Raw genomic sequence first — 24,995 nt, 5'->3', positions numbered from 1 at the left:
GCTCTATTATTTTGAGCCACAAGAGAAAAAAAATCTGGTCAGTTCCTGTGGGTCTGCCTGGGGTGATTGACAGATCACAGATTTGATTTACTTGAATATATGCTTAGGTTAACTCTCAGGTATCCTAACTTCACATTTGTGCTCCCGGAATTTTCCATGGTTTTCCTGGATTCCCTGCAAATGCAGAGAATTTGCAATTGAAAAGAACTCTGCCATTGTGACTAAGAAAGTTCACCATGGCCCGATTTTCTAGCCTGCCTCAATACTAATGGTAAGAGAGTCCATTCAGAAGGGAACTTGAACTGAAAGGTGAGAGCTTCTATTGCCTGATTCAGGGTAATGAAATTAATTTGGGACAATTCTTTCTTTTTTAATAACAAGGCTTGGAGTCTCAAAGAATGAGCAATTGAAGGAAAGGAGTGGGGAGATTGTGCCAATAAACACTTGAGTGATGGAGAAAGGCCACGTTAAGTGAGACACGAACAGGGAGACTGACACATTCTGGCCAGCTCCCCTTTCCCTCCTGCGTGCCATGACCTGGCTGGGACACTAAGAGACATGCAGGAACCTGGCTGTCCCCAATCAGCAACCTCAAGGCAAATATCTCCTCCTGAGAATCCCAATGTGAGGGTGGAACATGAAATCTGTGAGTTTATTTAAAATTCTCTTTCTTTTTTCCTAATAAAGGATTTAATTGTTTTTTGTATGATTGTGAAAATGATATCTGCCCAGAGTAAGAAAATACACATTAAAAAAACAGAATTCTGAATGTTAGGAAGTGAAAGTGCTTCCCTTAGGAAACTGACAGCTTTATTTTTTTTTCATTTTTCTTTTATTATTCATATGTGCATACAAGGATTGGTTCATTTCTCCCCACTGCCCCCACCCCCTCCCTTACCACCCATTCCGCCCCCTCCCTCTCCCCCCCAATACCCAGCAGAACTATTTTGCCCTTATTTCTAATCTTGTTGTAGAGAGAGTATAAGCAATAATAGGAAGGAACAAGAGTTTTTGCTGGTTGAGATAAGGATAGCTATACAGGGCATTGACTCACATTGATTTCCTGTGCGTGGGTGTTACCTTCTAGGTTAATTCTTTTTGATCTAACCTTTTCTCTAGTTCCTGGTCCCTTTTTCCTATTGGCCTCAGTTGCTTTAAGGTATCTGCTTTAGTTTCTCCGCGTTAAGGGCAACAAATGCTAGCTAGTTTTTTAGGTGTCTTACCTATCCTCATCCCTCCCTTGTATGCTCTCGCTTTTATCATGTGCTCAAAGTCCAATCCCCTTGTTGTGTTTGCCCTTGATCTAATGTCCACATATGAGGGAGAACATACGATTTTTGGTTTTTTGAGCCAGGCTAACCTCACTCAGAATGATGTTCTCCAATTCCATCCATTTACCAGCGAATGATAACATTTCATTCTTCTTCATGGCTGCATAAAATTCCATTGTGTATAGATACCACATTTTCTTAATCCATTCGTCAGTGGTGGGACATCTTGGCTGTTTCCATAACTTGGCTATTGTGAATAGTGCCGCAATAAACATGGATGTGCAGGTGCCTCTGGAGTAACAGTCTTTTGGGTATATCCCTAAGAGTGGTATTGCTGGATCAAATGGTAGATCGATGTCTAGCTTTTTAAGTAGCCTCCAAATTTTTTTCCAGAGTGGTTGTACTAGTCTACATTCCCACCAACAGTGTAAGAGGGTTCCTTTTTCCCCGCATCCTCGCCAACACCTGTTGTTGGTGGTGTTGCTGATGATGGCTATTCTAACAGGGGTGAGGTGGAATCTTAGCGTGGTTTTAATTTGCATTTCCTTTATTGCTAGAGATGGTGAGCATTTTTTCATGTGTTTTCTGGCCATTTGAATTTCTTCTTTTGAGAAAGTTCTGTTTAGTTCACATGCCCATTTCTTTATTGGTTCATTAGTTTTGGGAGAATTTAGTTTTTTAAGTTCCCTGTATATTCTGGTTATCAGTCCTTTGTCTGATGTATAGTTGGCAAATATTTTCTCCCACTCTGTGGGTGTTCTCTTCAGTTTAGAGACCATTTCTTTTGATGAACTGAAGCTTTTTAGTTTTATGAGGTCCCATTTATCTATGCTATCTCTTAGTTGCTGTGCTGCTGGGGTTTCATTGAGAAAGTTCTTACCTATACCTACTAACTCCAGAGTATTTCCTACTCTTTCTTGTATCAGCTTAAGAGTTTGGGGTCTGATATTAAGATCCTTGATCCATTTTGAGTTAATCTTGGTATAGGGTGATATACATGGATCTAGTTTCAGTTTTTTGCAGACTGCTAACCAGTTTTCCCAGCAGTTTTTGTTGAAGAGGCTGCTATTTCTCCATCGTATATTTTACACATTAAAAAAACAGAATTCTGAATGTTAGGAAGTGAAAGTGCTTCCCTTAGGAAACTGACAGCTTTAATGCTCGTCTTAGAAGAAAAGAAGAGGAGGAATGACCCCAGGAGCAAGCAGAGCCTGGGCCCCTGTCACCATGCTTGAGAAAGAAAGGCTGAAGGGGATGTAAAAAGAAAACCAAAGTGAAGGGAAAACCACAGAGAAGGTCCCCAAGGTTGTTCGGTCAAGCCTACTTCTACAAAGCAGAGATCAAGTCTAACAAGGCTCCTGCAAGGAAGGAAGAGAGGATCTGTAAAGGGACAAAGGAAAAGTTGATGCTGGCAAGAGAATAATTTGCAGAAAAGTGAGATGCCACAGAGACCAGGAACAGATAGCTGAAGTTGCAAGAGGTGCCAACACAAGTGTGTACATTTTTGGTAACTGTGTACTTCTGGTGACTGTACAGTTTGAATACTATTTTTATCAAGTTGCAGAATCAAAATGCAGAATATTGTTTTATTTGTTAAATTAATGCTATGGTGTTAGTACCCAGAACACTTCACTGTTCTGGGGAAGGTATATATGTCACCAATAGAGTATCTCTGAAGCTCGATTAATATGAGGAAAATTTTTCCTCCAGTTTAGAGACATTCCCTCTATCTTGTGTTTTATGTATAACACAAGATAGATAGATAGATAGATAGATAGGTAGACAGACATTTCAAAAAAAAAAGTTAGCAGGCTCCAACACTTTTAAAGACATATGTACCCAAATATTCAAGGAAGAGACAATCCCAGTCTTAAGCAAATTCAGAGAATAGAAACAGAGACTGCTCCCACTTCAATTTATAGGGCTAGAATAACCTAGTAAACAGAACTAAACAAGAAGAACATGAGGAAGCTCTTACTTCAGAGCATTCATGCAAAAATCTAAACATTGGCCAACTGAATCCCATATGATCCACTGGACTTTGTCCCAGAAATGCAATAATATAATCAACCACATTAAAAGATTAAAGGAGAAAAACAACAGGATCATCTAAAGAGATAGGGAAAAGTTATTTAATAAAATTAAACATTGGTTTATATAAAATGTTTAGCATTGGAATAGAAAGAACTTCCTTATCTGAGTTGAACCATATCTATCAAAAACTATAGTAAACATCTTATTTAATAAAGAAATTCTCTAAATTAAACAAGGCAAAGATGCCAGCAGTCTCCATGTAAGTACTAGAAGTGTTGGACAGTGAAGTAGAACAAGAAAAAGTAACACTTTTTTATATTTAATCAATGTTCTAGCATAATAATATTTCTAATATTAAGATGCTGGTAATACTCATAGTAGGCTAGCTTTGATGAAATACGGTGTAAGGATTGGGAAGGAGAAAGGAAAAGTTCTTATAATTTGTAGACAGACTGCAAATGGACAGGATGAACTGAAGAGGTCAACAAGGATGGGAATATAAGACAAGTATGTAAAACTCAAGTGCATTTTTACATACTATAAGCAAACAGAAAATGTAATTTTTAAAAAGATACCATTTCTAGTATCAATAAAAATATGCTACAGAAGAATAAATCTAAGAAAATATGTACAAGATCATTATGAAAAAATTTACAGAGCTGTATTAAAAAACATTAAAGAAGCTCTATATAAGTAGATGTATCCTGTTTCAGTACTAAAAGATCCAATATTATAAGGCTGGAAATTCTTCCCAATTAACCTAAATATTTAATGCAGTTCCAATAAAAATCTCAAGAGGACTTTTTGACAAGCTCATTTGAAATTCCCACAGAAGAACAAAAACCAAGAAAAGCAAGTGGACTTCTGAAAAAGAAGAAAACCATGGGGAACCTTGTTCTGTCATATGTCATGATTTCTTATAAACCTCTATGCAATTGTGTGATAAAGAACACAAACAAAAAAACAGATCAATGGAACAGGATAAAGTATCCAGAAACAAAGTGTGTGTGTGTGTGTGAAAACCTGATGTATGATAGGGGTCAGGGATTGCATAACAAAGCACTGAGGAATTAATAGTGCTGGGATAATAGGTTTTTCTGTGGGAGAAGGAGGGATAAGTTGAATCCTGATTTTATGCCACAGATAAATCTCAAGTAAAAACCCAACACAGCAAAATGTTCAAAATTCCAACTTATCAGAAAAAATTACTATTTCATATATATCATTTTGTAAAAAAAAATCTGATATTAGCAAGTGTTGGCAAGGATATGGCACAATAAAAAAGTTTGTATATTGCCTGGGATTATAAACTGGTACAACCTCTTTAGAAAGCATGCAGTGGATATTAATTGCCTAAAGACTGAACATTCTACTCCCTTATTTCCCAAACCCCAATATATTAGATCAGGCTCACTATATAAATTGTGTCTGATTTATAACAGCCATACCCAGGACATTCTAGTTTTTACCAGCTACTTGCTTTCCTGTTTGCTTAACACCAATATATGTGAACACACCCCCATTTTTGGCCAATGTGTTGTAATGGGAGATCAGATAAAGAACTTCTGGTTGCTAAGACACAAGACTCTCCAAGGGTAGAATGGAGGACCTCTATTCCTCAAACATCTCCTCATCTTATGTCACAAGGCATCTATCTTTAGAAGCAGAAAGGTTTTTCCTAGAGAGAGAGAGAGAGAAAGAGAGAGAGAGAAAGGAGGGAAAGGAAGGAAGGAAGGAAGGAAGGAAGGAAGGAAGGAAGGAAGGAAGGAAGGAAGGAAGGAAGGAAGGAGAAAAGAAAGAAAAGTTGTTTTTCTTCACACTCTTTTCGCATTTGGGGCACTTAATGAGATTGCAATGGGTGAAGTTATAAAAGCCATATTGTGATCATGAGGTGACAACAAGAGAACCAAAACCATCCTGGTTAAAAGCAACAGAGTGGAAGGATGGAAAGACATTGGGTTCACAGTGTTAGATAACTGGACTTCATTGCTTAAATAACTGTTAGTTGGCTAATCTGTAACCCGTAGCTTTCTTGATAGAAAGTGTCTAGTAAAGTTAAAGAAAATGTCAATATCTAGAAATTCCATTTCTAAGTGTATACCCTAAGTAACGTTCACTAAAGTGTCAGAGAGTATGTCCAGAGATGTTCATTGTAACACTGTTTGTAAAAGTGTGAAACATTGAAACAATCTAAATAGTCATCAGTAGAAAAGATATACAAATAATTTAAGGTGAATAGAATAGTATACAGAAATTTAAATAAATAAGTTAGAGTTACATGAATCAGCAGAGTAGACTAAAGCTTAAAAGAATGTGAGTAAAATATACTAGTTGCAGAAGGATTTAGCCAATGTGCTGTATTTACACGAAATTTAAAAACATAGAAAATAACATTATATATGTCATTTACCAATGAACTAACACATAGTACAAATGTAAACTATGCATGGAGATTATGTTAGTCAGCTTTGCCAAAATACCTGAGATAACCAACTTTTTAAAAAGGAAATGTTTATTTCAGCTCCAGAGTTTCAATTTACAGTCACTAGGCCCTGCTACTTTACATCTGTGGTAAGAGAGTGCATCATGGCAGAACAGAAAGAAGCACCTGTTCTGAGACTTCTCTCAATGCACAAATGCATCATTTCATTGCTTTATAAAAGACACCAACTCCTCCTTGGCTTATCACATCAAAGCTTACAACATGTGAATTGCAAACTTCCGAGTTCTATAATTAGTGAGAATTTGCAGACAGAATAATCTGAATATATCAGTACTCCCAAAGTAATTTCTGTTGGTATCAAAATAATTCAATAAACCCCAAGTTTCTTTTCTTTTCCTCTTCTTTTTTTTCGGTGTACTGGTGTAAACAGGCACTGATAGCTAAACAAGCACTCTCCCACTTTTTTTTTTATTCATATGTGCATACAATGCTTGGGTCATTTGTCCCCCTTGCCCCCATCCCCTCCCTTACCCCCCACTCCACCCCCTTCCTCTCCCCCCCCACCTTGATACCCGGCAGAAACTATTTTGCCCTTATTTCTAATTTTGTTGTAGAGAGAGTATAAGCAATAATAGGAAGGAACAAGGGTTTTTGCTAGTTGAGATAAGGATAGCTGTACAGGGAGTTGACTCACATTAATTTCCTGTGCGTGTGTGTTACAGCACTCTCCCACTTAAGCCATGCACCTAAACCTAATTTTCTTTTTGGTGCTGGTTGTCATCCTTAGAAAAGTCACCAATCCACAGAACCCTGGATTCAATGTTCACAAAAACATTTCTCCCAATCTTTCTCTTATTTTCATAATCCTTGGGTTTCCAACATACTTTGTAGAATTGTAATATAATCATCCTATCTCCGAAAGGGACTGATTTCAAAATTATAAATATGTCCCATCCCAGTTCAGATATTTAAGTAAATAAGAAGCTACAAGGGAATTCAAGTTTGTTGAGAGACAGGAGAAAGTGCTTTTTATACTAGGCAATCAAGATGATCTTCCCACTACATTATAGGCCAGAGAAATACTGGACACAATTAATAGTTTGCTTTTCCTAGAAGGCTTGCCTCAATGTTTTAAAAATAAGCCTAACATTATACTTCAAAACATAAACTGAAAAACCATTTCAGACCTCTGTTCTAAAGGTATTATGTTGAAAAGAGTTGATGCTGGAAAACTGTGTATACTGAAATTTTGGATTTCTTTCCAGAATATGTTTTAACCTAGTTACTTTTCATAGTAGGATCTCACTTACTCGAGTCTTAATTAGGAAAGCCCATGAATTTTTCTTAGGGAAATAACATGTGACAAAAAGAAACAAGAAATATGTAATAAACATATTACATATTACATATTGCCCAGACTTCTGATCCAGTACTAATTATGAGACTAGTATCCTAAGCAAGTCACATTTTAAGGCTGTATTGAGGTATAGTAAAGACACTTCTAAAGAAGCAGCTAAACATTCTTCAGAATCTGTTTGGCCTGGATTAAGTATGTGATCAGAAGAATTAGCTGTATTTGGATCCTAAATATTGTAGTACTGTAGATCCCTCTACCTATCATTTCATTTTTGGCAGTTTCAGTTACCAATGGTCAACCACAATCTTAAAATATTACAGTTAAAGTTCAAAAAGCAAATAATTAATAACTTCTATGCTATGCTATTCTAAGAACTGTGATAAAATCCTGTTCGCTCCCTTTCCATCCTACTCTGCCCTCCCCTGCCCAAGACATGAATCATCAATTGTGCAGCAAATCCTCCCAGTATACACTACCTACCCACTAGTCAGGCACTTATTAGTCATCTTGGTATTCAGGTTAGCTGTCATTGTATCACAGTGTTCAAGTGACCTTTATTTTACTTAATTATGGCCCCCAAACACAAGAACAGTAAGGCTGGCAATTCAAATATTCCAAAAAGAAGCTGCAAAGTGCTTTCTGTAAGTGAAAGTAGAAGATATTTTGAGAGAGGGAGAGAGTCCATACTTACCTAACTTTCATTAGATTGTGTTCTTACAATTGCTCTGTTTTACTAGTAGTTCTTGTTGTTAACCTCTTAAACTTTATCATAGGTATACATATATAGAAAAAATGATTTATACATAGGGATTGATGCTATCTGAAGTTTCAGACATCCATATCTCCTGTGCATAAGGGCGGATTACTACACAATATATCATAGTACTGTGATACAGTATTATAGTAGATAGTGTAGTATATCATATGGTAGAAATTAGGAATAAAAAATTAATACAAGTATAGTAAGTTCTGAACGGAGCATGGATTTTGAATCTTTTGCTCTGCATAGCCAAATATTCTGTTATGACTTGAAATGATTTTTACATCTTCTGAAAGGTGATCCCATTATTTTAGGGTTTTACATGTAAAATAGGCCATATTTTAGTTTGCTCAGGTAGACACTCATATCTATAATTCTAAAAACTATACTAAGAGTCTGTAAATAATTTGTGGCACCTCTATTAATATGAATTTTGGTTTAAAATAAATTATTATACTAAGGAAAAAGAAATCATGATGATAGTGATTTGTTTTGAGCATCAATGCTCAAAAGAGCCTTCAGTGTTGTGAAAACCAGTGCTTTATAGAACCTGGTGTCCAGTGTGTGGAAAATTCCTGTTTCTGGCCTGGGCGGAGGAATAATGCTGCTGTCATTTCCTGAGGGCACACTGAGAAAAGGGTAGATGTGGGGGTAAAAATCACAGGCTTTGAATGTGTTGAAGTTGAGGAATCTGTGATATTCTCATGGAGATTCCAGTAGGCAAGTGAATGACTGAGTTTGAGCACAAAGAGAAGACTAAGAAAGCTATTTACATTTGGAAATTTCCTATATCCCAGGCAGATGAATCACATCTTTTTCTATGCTCTACATCCTTTTTTTTAAAATCCAAATTGTATTGGTTGGCCTGAACTGTAGTAAAACTTCCTTCCTCTGTCTATCCTATTGTTTCTGTAATAAATTGCCACTAATTTAGTAGCTTAAAACAACACCTGGAGTCACAGGTGGGAGAGGTTCTCCTCAAAGATTAATTTCTTACTCAATCAGCCCCAGATATTCATAGAAAACTCCAAAAGTCTGTGGCTAAAGGGGAAAAGTCATTCGACCAACTAATACAACTAGCCATATCTGTATACCATAACTGGGACCGCACTAAAAAGAGAGAAAAGGATAAAAAAAATCATTACCTAATTGCAGCTCTCAGGGAGTGCCCCACCCAACTGGGGCCTACGCCCCAAGCTTGCTACCATTGTGGACAGGAGGGGCACTTCTGCAGGAAAAGCCCAAAAGGGGGACAGCCAGGGAGACAATCCCAGCCCCCACTGGGACCTTGCTCTCTCTGCAAAAGTAACCACTGGAGGTCTAAGTGCCCCCATCTCCAGGTGGAAGGCAGGGTGCCACCTCCTATGGATTGATGGGTTCCAGGACCTCCTGTCCAGGCTCCACTCTTTGACGTCTATGTTGAGGAGCCTCAGGTAACCATAATAGTAGAGAAGTGAAAGATCATCTTCCTCCTGGACACTGGAGCCCATTTTTCTGTCTTACCATTCTCTCCTGGTCCCTGGTCCAACAACAAGTTTATCATTTGGGGCATATCTGGCCAACCCCTAGAGCACTATTTTACTGGGCCTCTGGCCTGCCCTTGGAGAGACCTCCACTTCTGTCACTCTTTTCTCATAATCCCTGAGACTCCAGTGCCACTGCTGGAACAGGATTTACTATCTCAGCTAAAGGCTCAAAGTCTACTCCCCCCAGGGGACTATTTCTGTTGCCCCCTTCTTCAGGAACAAGTAAATCACACAGTGTGGACTGATGGAATGATTGTAGGGTAAACAAAGACAGCCCTCCTGATTCAAATAAAACTCAAAGATCCTTAACAGTTTCCACATCAAAAGCAGTATCCCCTCAAGCCTGAAGGATGATGAGGCCTCTTACCTATCATAAATTCCTAAAAAATCAAGGGCTACTAATCAGTTGCTCCAGCCACTAAAATTTTCCTATTCTTACTGTACAAAAAGGACCAAATAAATGGAGATTTGTTCAAGATCTCTGGCTCATTAATAAAGCAGTCATTCCCCTCTTCACAGTTGTTCCCAATCCCTATAGTATATTGGCTCAAATACCATCAAAAGCCCAATATTACTCTATACTAGACTTAAAGGATGCTTTCTTTCACATTCCTCTACATCCTGACAGTCAGCCTCTGTTTGTCTTTGAAGACCCCATTAACCCCTTACAACAGTGAGCTAGCCAATTCATGGACCTTCTGGAACAACATATGGAGCTGGACTCCTTGGGCATTACCTTTGGCTGGCCCCCTTCTTATGCTCCTTCTAATAGTCCTGTTTGGGTCTTGTGTAATAAATGCTCTCTTCAGATTCATATCTCAACAGGTCCAATAGATCAAATTCCAGGTCTTAGTCAAGGAATACTCCCCTCTGCCTGCACATGAGCCCTCCATCCACTTCTATTAGGGGCCTCTGGAGACTACATGGGTCAATCCCTGAGACAAGTACCACCACACTTACCCCCTGCCCCCATTGCCCTATTGCCTGCAAGAATCAGCTAGACAAGTCATTGCCCCCTCCCCAAAAGCAGTTGGGTACTTGTCTCAGAGAGGGGAATTTGTTATGTCTGGGGACCTAAAGGACAGATGAGTGAGTCAGTATCCCATCCCCTATCAGGAGCACTATGAGCTCTGCACCCTGAGAAGAAGACACATGGCCTCATAAATCTGCCATGGGGCTGATAAACAGAATGCTCTCAAGGTTGTTTCCCCCAATAAGGGGCAAACAAACCAGCTCATTGAAGAGAGTCCACATGTGCAAATCTATGGCCAATGGAAAGAACCCACCTAACCCTTACCTTAACCTAGAGTTAAAGCATCCATAAAAAGCCCCAGCCTTCACCTGAACAGGGAACAACTGATTTCTGGGCACCAGTTTCTGGGCTATGCTGCACTGCTCTAGCTGTAGCTTTTTCTTTCTCTAATAAATCCTACTTTGTATGCTGACACTGGTTTCTGGGCACTGCACTTCTCTAGTGTAGACTTTTCTTTCTCTAATAAATCCTACTTTGCATGCCCACCTTGTTGTCCCATGAGTCAATAAACTGCCTCACAAGCCAATTGTTTGGCCTGTGAAGGCAAGAACCTTGACATAGGCCTGCAACACAAGGAAAACAAAATAGGCCAATTACCAAATGGTAAAATGATAAGAAATATACAGTCTTGTACAGAAAGCTAAAGAAAAAGTTCAGGTGGGATGGATGTGTCAGAATTGACACAAGTGTTTTGCTCAGCAAGACATGATCACAGTGAAAATCAGTGGTGGATCCAGAGCCTACACCACTACCTCCAAAGCATTTTAGCCCCACCAGCTAGAGTCCAATCTGCTGCTGCCTCTTTTACTGCTCCACCCAAGGCATGTCCAGTACATAACTGCTGGACAAGACTTCCTCTTGTGTCTATCTACATAGCTTTGGGCACTGACTTATCCTGGTACTTCTGTGGTCTCTTGTGAGTGTGAGATTCCCTGTTATTTCCTAGTATTCTCACTTTCTGTTTCCAAGCCATTTGATTCCATAAGCTTGAATCCAACCACTGGCCATCTGTATTCGCACTAAAGGTCAGATTTTGGTCCTCTTCCCATTTAGGAAAGTTTCCAGATAGATATTGTGAGGTTCAACTTGGACTGTAGAATAAAACAGTGATCAGTGAAGTCAACTAGGGCAGAAAGAGAAAAAATGAGGCTGGAGAAAACATCATGAATGATGTTTGAGTGAGCAGCTTCAAGTGCACAAGCTCAAGAGTCTAAAAGAAATGTGTGTGTGTGTGTGTGTGTGTGTGTGCGTGTGTGTGTAAGGGTGTACATTAAGGACAAAGTAAGTAGGAAAGCAAAGCATTGCCACAAGAAGCAATAACAAATATGATGGCTGAAGCATTTTTCTGACCCATATCTACTTGTCTTCATTTTCCTCTTATCGTACAGGGACCTGGTCTCTGAATGAGCACACTGGAAACTTTCAGAGGAAGGCAACTGGAAACAGGTGGTATAGGTGACATGTGATGGAAGAAGGCATTTCCTTACAGCAGCTTCTGATAACATGGTTTCAGCAGTGCCCACTAATTCTTCCTTCAAAGGAAAGTACTTGCTGGCCTACAGAGTTCTAAGTTTTCAGTGTGGCATCTGTCTTTTCCTGTCCTTGTAAATAAAACAGAAAGAAAGAAAAGGAAACTGAGCCTCTGAATCTCCAGGGCCCCGTTCCTGAGACTATCTTTTTTAGTCTGGACTGGGAGGTCACTTGGCTGGATCAACTTCCTTTTCTTGGCCTAATTTAAATCTTCATCTGAAACAGACTGTGCAATTTTCCCACCTGCTAAATGTGCTTTGAAGTGTTTTAAGCAGGATCTAAGATGTTTCAGCCAGAACCTTCATTGATGTGGACCCCAAAATCTACATGTAAAACAAATTAGCATGGACTGTTTACATTACCAAAATAGTTGCTCATATTAAAAGATATTACCAGTGCAGGGTGTGGTGGTAAATAGTAGAAATCCTAGTGTTAGGAAAAAGGTCACTCACAAAGAAAGCTCACCAGAAAAGTCTCATGTCCAAGAGCAAGGTTTAATGGCAGACATGAACCACCAAGCTGGCCGGGGAAATATGGCACAGCACAGACTCTGGGCCAGGCATGGCTTTTATAGAAGGAGGAGGTTAAGGAAGTTAGTGCATGTGCAGTAGTCTCTGGTAGGGGTGGGGCTGTCTTAGAGCGCAGGAATTTCTGTTAAGGGGTCGGGTGCCATTTTTGCCACCAATTCACAAAATGGTGACATTATTACTCCATCATTCCCCCATTTTTTCTTTAATAATGATGAGGGTAGGGGCTGAGGATCAGGAATTGGGGCAAAGTGTCGGCCTCTTAGCTGATTCCTGCTGGTGGGGCTCTGTATGGGGCAGGATCCTCAGACTCCTGTGGCTTCCTGGTAGGGGCCCTCACAGCAGTCCTCTGCACGGTTTTGGAGAGGTTGGTATCCCTGGAGGTACAACTGGTTAAATTTTTGATTAGCAAGAGCAGACATGTAAATGATACAAGGGAGGAAGCTGAAGAATAGGAGAGCAAGAAGAAACTTAGACATTAGGATGAGCATTGACCAGGAGAACCACTGTGAAATGTTGCTCCCTAGAGGATTTCAAGAGTCCTCAGATTCCCTTCTCCATATTTCTGTTTCTTGAGAGGTGTTGCCACTGGGGATCCCATTGAGCTTGACAGCAGTGGGTATTGTGAGAATAACCAGATGAAGGTTGGTCCACCAAAGTCCCAATGGAGAGGGTAGAAGATCCTTTAGGAGAACAAGATCCCCTGGTTTAACAGAAATTGTTATAGGGTGGGGCAGGATCTGGTCTGCATGCTCTCTGAGAAGTTCCCTGAGAAGGTTAAGATAAGGTAGATAGTCAGCCAGAGGAGCAGGATCTGTTAGAGGCAAGTTTATAAGAAGGAGCATAAAAGGTGTCTGCTAAAGGACTGTATATCTAGGGATACAGATTCTGCAAAATCCTGTAACTCCCAAGAAAGCTCTGAGCTGCCTTATATTATGAGGGAGAGGAAAATGGAAGATTGGGTTGATGCACTCATGACTCAGGGAGTGAGTCTGTCCCTTTAAGGCCACACCTAGGTAGGTGACCTGTGGGAGGCAGGGGCTATCAGGATTTAGGTTAAGTGTAACACTCTTGGATAAAAGAGAGCTCTAGCTCATTTTTTATATAACTTTTTAAATGTTTGTACCATATTTAGATAAAGTATAGGCACTACACTGTTACAAGGTGGTCATTTAAGACACATAAGCAAATATGTAAATGAACTCTGATTTAGTAGTATTTAAAGCTTGACAAGATCAGCAGAAAACACAAATAATTTCTTTGATAAAATCTTTCGCTGTAACGCGTTTTTTGTAGATGTTACTTAGAGCAGAACAATATTAAGTAACCTTGTTATTTTATAGACATAGAGAATTTGATTTTAGTTCAACATGACCCTAAAAATCTTTTAGGCAACTCTTAGATTATAGTCAACTTTAACTTTATCACACACCAAAGCTTTTTATTATACACTTTTAAAATTTACTCAGACCTTTATATAACATATTAACCCTTTAATGGCTTGTCTTTATTCCTCCTATTTGAAACAATCTTTAGGACAAACACTTCTTTACAAAATTCTCATCTAAAAACATTCCTTTTTGCTTTAACATCTCAAAAAATACATTCACTACCTATCTATACCCTTTCCAGTTGTTTACTTTGTAACTTGTATTTTAAAATTAACTTTCATAAGAATTTTAAATTTATTATAGGGCTGAAGCAACTAATTAGTAGTCCTTGTTGTTTTAAGGAATTTATGATAGGCATAGGCCTCATCATCCCTCAGGCTTAAGGGGATATTGTTTTGGGTGTGGACACTGTGAGGGATTTTTGAGCTTTATTTGAATAGGGAGGCCATCCTGGCTTACCCTATACTCATCTCATCAGTTCACACTGTGGGATCTATTTGTTCCTGAAGGAGGGAGCAGCAGAGATAGATGCCTGGGGGGAAGGTTAATTTGAGTTTTTAGTTGATATAGTAAATCCCATCCTAGCAGAGTCACTGGAGTTTCAGGAACTATGAGGAAAGAGTGACAGAAGAGGAGGACACCCAAAGAGCAGGCCAGAGGTCGGGTAAAGTAGCGTTCTAGGGGGCTGGCCAGATTTGCCCCAAATGATAACCTTGTCAATGGACTGGTGACTGGGAGAGAATGGTAAGAGAGAAGGAGAGAAACAGGCTCCATTGTCTAGCTGGAAAATGATCTTTTGTTTCTCTGCCATAATGGCTAGCATGAGGCTCCTCATTGCCAAGAACTGGAGCTTGGACAGGGGCCCGGGACCCATCAATCCATCTGGAGACAGGGGCACTTAGACCTCCAGTGGTTACCTTTGCAGAGAGGGCAGGGTCCTGGTTGGGAGCAGGGCTAACTCCCAGGCTGTCCCCCTTAAGCATTCTCTGCAGAAGTGCCCCTTTTGTCCACCATGGTAGCAAGTTCAGGATACAGGCCCCTGTTGGGTGGAGGCAACAATGAGGTCATGTCTCTTATCTTTCAGTCTGTTAGTAATGTCCCGGTTATAGTATACAGACATGACTAGTTATATTAGTTGATCCAATGACTTTTCTCTTTCAGCCACAGACTGAGTTTTCTACAAATATCTGGGGCTGACTCTTAGAGATTTATCTTTGAGGAGAACCTCTCTCACCTGTGACTCTGGGTCCACTGTGGTATGCTCTCTGATAGCGTCCTCAAGATGCTGCAGAAAGGTAAGGGGATTTTCTTCGGGACATTGCTGTAAAGCAAAGTTGTTATTTCACATTGACACCTGATACTCTGGAGAGCAGGTCTCTGAACCATTCTGGGCCTCAGTTTCCTCACTTGAAGAATGAGGGATCTGGTCTAGGTTGAACTACTTTCTTCCACTATGAAATGGCTGAAGTACCATTAACAACACTTTTTTTCCTTACCTTTTTAAAAATTTATTTAGCAATGCTGGGGAATTGAACCCAGGGCTTTGCACATGCTGGGCAGACTCTCTCCCACTGAGCTATGATGTTATCCCCAAATATTTTTTTCCCTTACCTTTGGCTGTACTGGGACTTGAACTCAGGACTTTATGCCTGCAAAGCAGCACTCTACTGCTCGAGCCATATCCCCAGCCTCTTTTGGTGTGGATCTGTCAAGGGGACTGCCTGTGCCCCTGTAGGCAGGCACATTTATTCCCTCATTTCCAGGTGCCACTAGTATTGGGCCTCATTGGCCTGGGCCAGAACCCATTACATTTTTAATGAGACGAGAGTCTGGTCTACTACCAAAATACCAAAAGCATAATATCCTTTCATGTCAATGGATAGGTTTGGAGCACAGAGAAAAGGCTTGTATGTATTTGTCTGGGGCATCAGTATAGCTGTCCAGATGTTTTTTAATTTCCCTTAGATCTGATAGCTGGAAGGGGACATAGACTTGCCCTATTCTTACCATTACCTATTGAAGGGGGAAGCACCCATTAGGAGGTTCTGAATATTAGGGTGGCTTAGAAAGTATGGCAATTATGGAACCAATCTGAGATGAAAGAAAATTTGTATAGGGGACCTCAGTTCACTTTTTTCCCTTTTATAGAAAAGGTCTAATTGGAGTATGTTATTGTAATTTAAGGAACCCTGTGAAGGCCACTTCTCTTGGTCACCCAAGGCATGCTGAGGCCAGGCCTCAGTACAAAGCTTCCAACATCTACAAGCCAGAAGACTGGAAGGTGCAGGTCCCATCTAGAAAGAACAAAATGCTAGGATCCTGTCTTTTAGCTAACAGCAGGCAGCCTCTTTAATAAAGGCTACTTTTTTAACAAAGGAATAAATCTTCTGTAAAGTTAGAGAAGGGCATTCAGAGGGCATCCCAGGCCAATAACAGTACCATACTGTCCATTTTGAGATTTTTGGGACTATAACCTTGAGCTAACAATTGGCTTACAAGGGCTGGGTCCAGTGCCCCGAGGTGTGAGGTGGGGCTAGGAGCAGGGTGTGTGCAAAGCACTGACCCCCTCTACACACACCCCGGACAAGCGAGCATGACTGTCTAGGCCTGATCTCAGCCTGTTGCCCCTCCCCCCTTCCTGTGTACTCTGCACATGTTTATTATAGGGGAAGTGTCAGCGGGCCACAGCCACTGCCATGTGCGCCTGGCGGTCTAGGATGTGTGTTGGGTTGGCCTATGGAATGTCTTAGCTATGGCAGGCCTTCCTGCTGTGCAGGAGCACCTATTTGCTTTCCCTCCTCCCCTTGTTGGGGCAGAGTTAGGGCATTAGTGTGGCAGCTGCAGTTTTTGTAAGCGCTTTTGTCTCACCAGGTGACTAGCAGCTGATTTAAAGTTACTTTAGACTGAGAGGCCTGGCAAACTAGTTGGAATAACTTAAGTCATAAGGTACCAGGCTACAAGTTTTTCATGGGAGGCAGGGTCCCAGTAAGCCCAGGGAGGGGAAGGCAGGCAGAGACAAAGGATACATGGTGAGACCATGGAGGAAGCAGAAAAGGTGTCCTGACATCTTAGGTTGGGGGTTGAAGGCAGAGCCTGGAGGCATGACACACGCCTGAGGGATTAGCCATCACCTGTGCCTCTAGGTCGCTTCCATCGACTGGTACTGGAACACTTTCAGCAACATGAAACCTCCACTCTCTGGTCGCTGTCTCAGGAAAAGGGGGCATTAGATGGGGGTGGGGGGAAAGAAAAGCAGCTGTCAGATGCCATAATCAAACAGGATTCCCCCAACATAGCATGAGGTGTACCTAAATAAAACCTCAGGCTTGGTCTCAGCCCACAGGGAGAAAGCATGAGCTCTCCCAGAGCTGGAATCACCTGGAGCCCAGAGCTGGCAAGGAGTGGCTTGACAGCATGATGGGAAAGTCCCTCAGGAAGATAGGAAGAGACAGGCAGCGTGAGCAGCACAAAAAGTCTGCTTACATGTGAAGGAGGAGGTTCGGGAGAGGATTTGGTTCGTTTAGAAGCTGGTTTAGAGGCTAATAGAACCTCTGCATGGGAACAGGAAGTACAGAGGGAGGGTTTGGTGTGGAGATAGGAAAGGGATTGGGCATAGGGTTTCATTCCATTTACCAGCACACTCACAGAAATTGTATAAATCCCTTAAAATATTGGCATAAAAGTGCCATTAAGTGGCCATTTGGAGACATTGTCTAATGGGTATTGGGACCATGCCTGGTTACAGAGAAAAATGAGCTTTCATGGCTTAAGATCAGGCATTAGGTGGAGGGGCCTAAGGTTGGCCAGGAGACATCCCAATGGGGAGTCTGAAGGAATTTGGGATGGTCCAACTCCCATGGTGAAGCCTGACCTGAGGAGACAGTAGATGTGGGACACCTGGGAGGAACGTCTTCATCACGGGGGTCCACAGTCCTAGGGAACCCAGCTCCCAGGGATGGGAGCGAGCTGAGACCTAGCACTAGGATTTTGAGGAAATGAGAAAGAGATCAAGGCTCTGTGTGTGAGGGGGACTTGCCAACAGAGGATCTTTAGGGAGGACTGGCCAGTGATGGACTGCAATTGGAAGCACACTGGGGAGGAGGAAATTCCCTGTGAGCTGTGAGGTAGTGGCGTTTTCTAGGATTGGGGGTTCTGGCAATGTAGCTCAGATCCTGGAGGAAGGGAATGGGAGTTGAGAGAGAGAGAAAGAGTGGGATGGGGTGGGGGAGGCTGGGAGAGGCTGGGAGAGCAAGGTCAGTGCCAGGAATGCACCCGATCCAAGTCACAGCACCAAAATGTCAGGAAAAATGCCGCTCACAAAGAAAGCTCACAGAAGTCTCACGTCCAAGAGCAAAGTTTAATGGCCGGCTCAAACTGCCAGGCTGGCCGGGGAAATATGGCGCAGCACAGTTTCTGGGCCAGGTGTGGCTTTTATAGAACGGGGAGCTTAAGGAAGTTAGTGTATGCGCGGTAGTCTCTGGTAGGGGTGGGGCTCTCCTAGAGAGCAGGAATTTCTGTTAAGGGGTGGGGCTGCCATTTTTGCTGCTAAATCACAAAATGACAACATTATTACTCTATCACCTGGCACCTTGGAGGCAAGAGGATGAAGAGTTTGAGATTAGCCTGGGCTATGAAGTGAGACTCAGTGTTAGAAAACAAACAAACAAACAAGTAAAAGGTATTATCATAGGGTACTTTCAAAACTTACAGAACATTTTCCTTCGTTATTAGTTGGCCAGCTCCCTGACTGAGAATAATGCCATTTTGAGGTAATTATTACCACTGTTTTCTCCTAATGGTCATACAAGTATTACATAGCGATAGATAGATAGATAGATAGATAGATAGATAGATAGATAGATAGATCAGTTCAAATTTGGCATCAGATTTTGTTTTGGGAGAAGATTGAGTTATAACTTTTAATTTGCAAAAATGTTGTTGCATGTAAAGAAAAGCTCCTGTCCTAAATGACAGAGTACACATCACTGGAGTTGCATTTCCTGAGGGAAGAAAAAACAATCAAGAGGAAGAGCCCTGAAGCATTCCATAAAACTCTTGTAAGTTTATTATCACGTGCTCTCTGTTCTTCATCTGGCCCCTGCACATCTGTTGGTTGGTGGTTCCTACTAGTGACAGGGAGCGTGAAGGCAAACCTTACATTTTGTATTACATATTTCCATCCCTTTCAGCAAGTGAACCTTGATTATCTAATTTGTGTCATGTGCCATTCCAGAGACATGCAGGGAAGGCAAGGAACACAAGTAAAGATCTATCAGACCCTGGAGCCTTCCTACAAGTAAATGGTTGGCAGGAGTGATAGCTGCCATTAAACCGCTCTTGCTGTGCATCAATTCAATTTCCCTTCTGTGCTTAAAGTGGCCTTAGGGACAGGGAGCAGCTAATAGACCATGTGTGTAATGGAAAGAACAAGAGCTTGAGGGCCCAATAACACCAGGCCTGCTTATCAACTCCATCCTGTAATAGCTACTACAACCTTGGACCAATTAACTATCCTAAATCAGTTTTCTCATCTGTAAAATACAACTAAGAAATTTATACTTGATAGAGGTTTTACATGAATTAAATTGGTACAGTTTACTTCAGTGAAGCCCCTCAAATAAGATTACCTGGATTCAAATTCTGGCTCAACCACTATTTGCTGTGTGTTTCTGAGCAAGCTGCTTAATGCTTTTAAGCCTCCATTTCCTCAATAAAAATAATATTCATGAAATGATTCTTACCCTACTAGGTAGTTGAGATGAGCAAATGAGACTGTCCTAGAGATAATTTTGCTTAGCACTTGGCACACAGTAACTGTTCAAATGAATGCTAGCTGTTTTTATGGAAAACACAGTGAATGTTATTTCCTGCTCTCTTAACTTAGTTGAAGATTAATGTGAGGCAGTTGTGGTTGAAGTGCCTAGAGGCACACTCTTCTCTTTACAAAGAATTTCTTTCTCTTTTTTTTTTCTCCTGTCAAGAATGTTCTGGTACCCATTAGCAAAATGCCTTGGGGGAGAGGAACCTAGAAAGCCTTTAAGTGTGTTATTTCCTACACAACCAAATCCATGTGCTTGTTAGAAAAGGCAGGTCGTGGTGAGGGGTCCATATGAGCAAGCACCTAAGACTGTAAAGAGACCTGGTGAGTCCAAATTAAAGATAAATCAGTATTATCATTAATATCTTCAATAGAAGCATTTTTTCTATGTATGTTGGCAAGTATGATTGGTTTAAAAATTGAATTTTATTTAAGGGGTAATTGTATAGGCTTTTGAAATTGTAGAATAATGTCCCTTTTTTAGTGTCTTAGTCCATTTTCTGTGTCTACCAAAATTCACTAAAAAAGTGTTCAAGAGAAAGGAGGCTTTTTTTCTTTTTAAAGACAAAAATGATTTTTTTAAAAAGCCAGGTGTCCTTGACTATAATCCCAGCTACTTGGGAGGTTGAGAAGCTGAGATTGGGGGGATCACAATTCCAGGCCCGACTTGGCAGAAAGTTTGTGAGACCCCATCTCTACAGAAAAAAAAGACATGGTGGCATGCACCTGTCATCTCAGCTGTGGTGGGAAGAACACCATGCAAGGATCATCATGCAAGCCCTTGCAAAAAGCAAAACCCTACCTCCAAAGCAACCAGAGGTCTTAAAAGGGCTGGAAGTGTAGCTCAAGTTGGTACAATACCTGCCAGGCAATCTCGAAGCCCAGAGTTCAAACACTAACATTGAAAGAAAAAAAAAAAGTTTTCAAACTGGGAAGTCTCAGCCTTTATACAGGAATTTCCTACTTAGGTTCTCTGCTCTGCTATGCAAATGAGGGACACAACCATGCCCATTCCTGTGTGGTTGATACTTATATATTACTATTGGTGAGGTCCAAGTAGTAAAATGAGATTGGCAATTGAAACAAGAATGTTCAAGGGCTACAAGGTTTAGTTTGCGGTTCCTCCAAGAACACGGAGTACCTGTGTAACCCCCATGCAGCAAATGGCTACTAGTCTGCATTCTAAATTTAGGCCCAATTAGCTATCTGGGATGCTTATTGGAGATTCAGCCTTTCTTAAAGTTCACAGTTGCCATAACAGAATATCTGCAACTGGGTAATTTATAAAGAAAAGAGATTTATTTGGCTCTTAGTTCTGAAGGGTAGGAAGTCCAAGATTGGGCATAATTTGGGGATAGCCTCATGCTATTTCAAATTATGGCAGAAAAGAGGAGGAAGCAGGCTCATCAGAAGAGAGAAAAGGGGACTGAACTTTTGGGGAACACACTCAAATCACAGTAGATGGTAGTTAAATTTTTAACTGTGGAATAACATTTGGAGTTCAGAAAACAAACATAAATAGTTTGGTTGAGAGCATGGGCTTGCCCTGCCCCTTCCCCAGCAGGCTCCCACACCTACTGGTCTTGCCCAGCTGAGCTTCTTCTGGGCTCTTAGAGGAGCCTTGACCTCCTCACTTTGTCCAGTCTGGCTGCACCTCATGCAGATACCATCATGCTGAGCACACACATCTGGGATGGGAATCACTTACTTGGCCTGTGCAAGTTAGGCATGCTAGAATTAGGAAAAGTTCAGAACTCATAGAAAATATATGACTTGTTATTGCATTTCATATTGACCATTCCCTGGCTCAGGGACAGCGCAGACTGTCCTCATCTGACCCAGGGATGTTATGCCCCTCCCCCACTCATTGATTATTGGTTGGGAATCACCAAACTCTTCCCATGGGTTAGCATAAGTCTTAAAAGCACCTGGAGTGGAGAAGCATGCTCTCTCTGCTTCCAACTTCCACCTTGGCCCACCATGCTCCATTTTGTAATTCCCTTCCCTAACTTTCAATAAACTCCATTTACATCCATGTGTCCTGCCATGGATTCTTCCCCAGACACAAAGAATTTGGAAGTCTTCTGAACATACACTGCACCACTGCCATTAACATGGGCATTGTTCACTATATTAGGAAAAGATCAACAGATTTATGATTTTCATTCTAACTCAGAGTATTACCATTTTTCAGATAATAATTCTTCTACTTTTCTGTTTGGTATAATGGCTTTCTCACCCTAAGACACGCTGGATGAATATGCTTATAACAGTGATAGTGTGTGGTTACCAGGGACTGGAGGGAGTTAGCAGTTACTGCTTAAGTGGTGCAGAGTTTCTGCTTGGGATGTGAAGACATCCTGGCTATGGATGGTGGTGATGGTTACACAACACTGAGAATGTACTTAGTGTCCACAAATTGAACACTTAAAAATGGCTAACTGGTAAATTTTATATTATGCATATTTTAGCAAAAATAAAAGGTGATATTTTTGACATTATGGTTTCATCAGCTTATCCAGACATGGAACATTTTAGTCAGAGAGTATCAGGTGGTCCCAGTTTTAATAGCTTGACACATGGGGATAGAAACTTACAGTTAAAACGCTGCCTTCCAGAAGCTGCAGAGACTCTACCTACATAACTGAAATATTGCGTTTCCTCATTAGCCTGTTATTTATTAATTGCATAGAATTAGGTGCTTGCAAAGTACTTGCAGGGTTGCTGTTTTGAAAACTTTCTATATTATCCACCCTTTTCATATTTATGAATAAAAATCCAGCTTGTAGCCCAATCATTGGTGCATCTCCTAAGATGTTTTGTAAACACCACAGGTGGAGAAAGCAAGTGTCTCTCAAGGAAGCAGTCAGTGTCTAGAAGATGACTAGGTGGGACAGAACACATGATAACTTCCGTTAAGAGTGATGGAAAATATTTGTCATGTAGCAACTTTTCACTTAGTGGCAGGGTTTTCCAGAAAAACATTGTTCGTGAAAGGATAGGTGAAGAATAGGTATAAACACCACATCCTCACTTCTAACCTCTCCATCCCAGTGAGATTTAATAGCTGGCACTGTCCAATTCTGGCATTTGCTTGGGACACATATCTTAAAGGCAACTAATCCTCCTGAAAAAGCATAAACACTTTTTTAAAGTTTTAATGTTTGAATGATATTGGTAAAATCACCTCCTGGGAGCACAATGGCTTATTTTCTAGTCTTCAGAAAGGGGTGATGGGAGTAGGGGGAGATGCCCTGTGGCAGGCTAGAAGTAGGAAAAGTTTGGGGCTCATGTAGGTTGCCCAGGGATGGGCATCCTCATCTGGCTGGAAACTGCCCATGCCCCTCTCCCACTTTTTCATTATTGGGTGGGAACCTCCTGGGCCTCCCCTCCCATGGGGTAGATAGGTTTTAAAGGCACCTGAAAAAGAAAAGCTCTCTCTTGGCTATCTGACTCCACCTTTGCCCACCATGCCTTCTTCTTTCTGCTTCCTTTCCCTCACCTAGCAGGACAGGCGACCTCTTCTCTCAATAAAGCTATCCTACCTCACCCCATCCACATGCTCTGCTTGGATTTTTCCATTTGGAGCACAAAAACCAGGATCTTCTGGTCACAGACTGCAACCAGCACCGTTAACACCTTCACATGTTTTAGCATGTTAGTGTGACTGCAGGGAGGACTGTTCCATGGGGATGGAAATTCTCTTCTCCCCATATCCCTCTCCAAGTTTCTTTCTTTCTTTCTTTTTTCATTTATTCATATCTGAGTTTCTTTATCCTCTCCTTTCTTCTTTGTATCTTTGTCTCTGCCTCCTTTTCTCTTTCTCACACAGGCACAGTACTATAATAATAATGATGATAATAATAATAATAATAATAATTTGCATTTTCCAGCATTCTTTTTCTTTCCATTTGATTCTGGAAAAAACATTTAAGAGAGAGTGGTTAAGGCCAATATTACATTTTACAAATTTAAAAAATGTGATCCAGAAGGTTTAAGAGACACCTAGTAGAAAAGGTTAGATCAAAAAGAATTAACCTAGAAGGTAACACCCACGCACAGGAATTCAATGTGAGTCAATGCCCTGTATAGCTATCCTTATCTCAACCAGCAAAAACCCTTGCTCCTTCCTATTATTGCTTATACTCTCTCTACAACAAAATTAGAAATAAGGGCAAAATAGTTTCTGCTGGGTATTGAGGGGGGGAGAGGGAGGGGGTGGAGTGGGTGGTAAGGGAGGGGGTGGGGGCAGGGGGGAGAAAGAACCAAGCCTTGTATGCACATATGAATAATAAAAGAAAAATGAAAAAAAAAAAAAGAGAGAGACACCTAGTACAGAAAGAGCCAGTCCTAAAACTCATGTCTAGTGACTTGGGTCTGAGTGCTTGGCCGTATAGATGCAGCAAGGATTTGGGCATCAGGCAGCCCATAAAGAGAACAGTACATAGCACCACCTTCTGCACAGTCTCAGTGTCTTTGACAATTAACAGGTGTAATGCTCTGCATAATTCCTCTTTAAGTTCCCCCTGAAAATGCTCCTATGAGCTGCCTTCTGGCTGTTGAGAAGACTCCTCTATCCATCCATCCACCCATTTATCTAAGTCCAGAATGGAGAGGAGTAAAGGAGGCATTCAGTTGGAGGAAACCAAGAGATACACTGCCCTCTGGATCCTAGAGACTACAATGCTGAGTTCCTATTCAAGTCAAAACTGACAACTAAATTCAGTCCAGATAGCTGGAAATGTATCATAATAAAATTATTTCTGAAAAGATAAACTCAGTTGTTATCCTGAATGTGTTAGTCAGCTTTCCATTACTATTACAAATACCTGAGATAAGAAAGGCTGGTTGGCCCCATTGCTTTTGGGCCTGTGGCAAGGCAGCACATCACTGGGAGCAGGGCATGATGGAGCAAGCTGCTCACCTCTTGGAGGCCAGGAAGCAGAGTGAGAGAGAAGAGACTGGCATCTCCTATTCCCCATGAGGGCACCCCATCAAAGACCTAGCACCTTCCTCCAGGCCTCACCTCCTAAAGGCTCCTCCATCTCCCAATAGTGCCAAGATGGGGAACAAACTGTTAATGCATAAGTATCTGAAGACATTCCAGATCCAAATAGTAGCACAGAATTACTCAGGTAATTCTGCTAAGCAAATACTGGATTTGGGTGACTTCTATGCCCCTTCTCCATTAAGAAAGTGATTTAGTTATGTCAAAAAGGAAAAGATTAGCAAAGTCACCTTAATATTTTGATTAAATTGTATCTGTCATGCCAGCTTGACATAACTTAAGAACTCTTCACCAGCT

This window comes from Castor canadensis, chromosome 1 (genome assembly GCF_047511655.1).
Source record: "Castor canadensis chromosome 1, mCasCan1.hap1v2, whole genome shotgun sequence".
Taxonomy (NCBI): domain Eukaryota; kingdom Metazoa; phylum Chordata; class Mammalia; order Rodentia; family Castoridae; genus Castor; species Castor canadensis.
Note: the sequence above shows the minus strand (reverse complement) of the source record.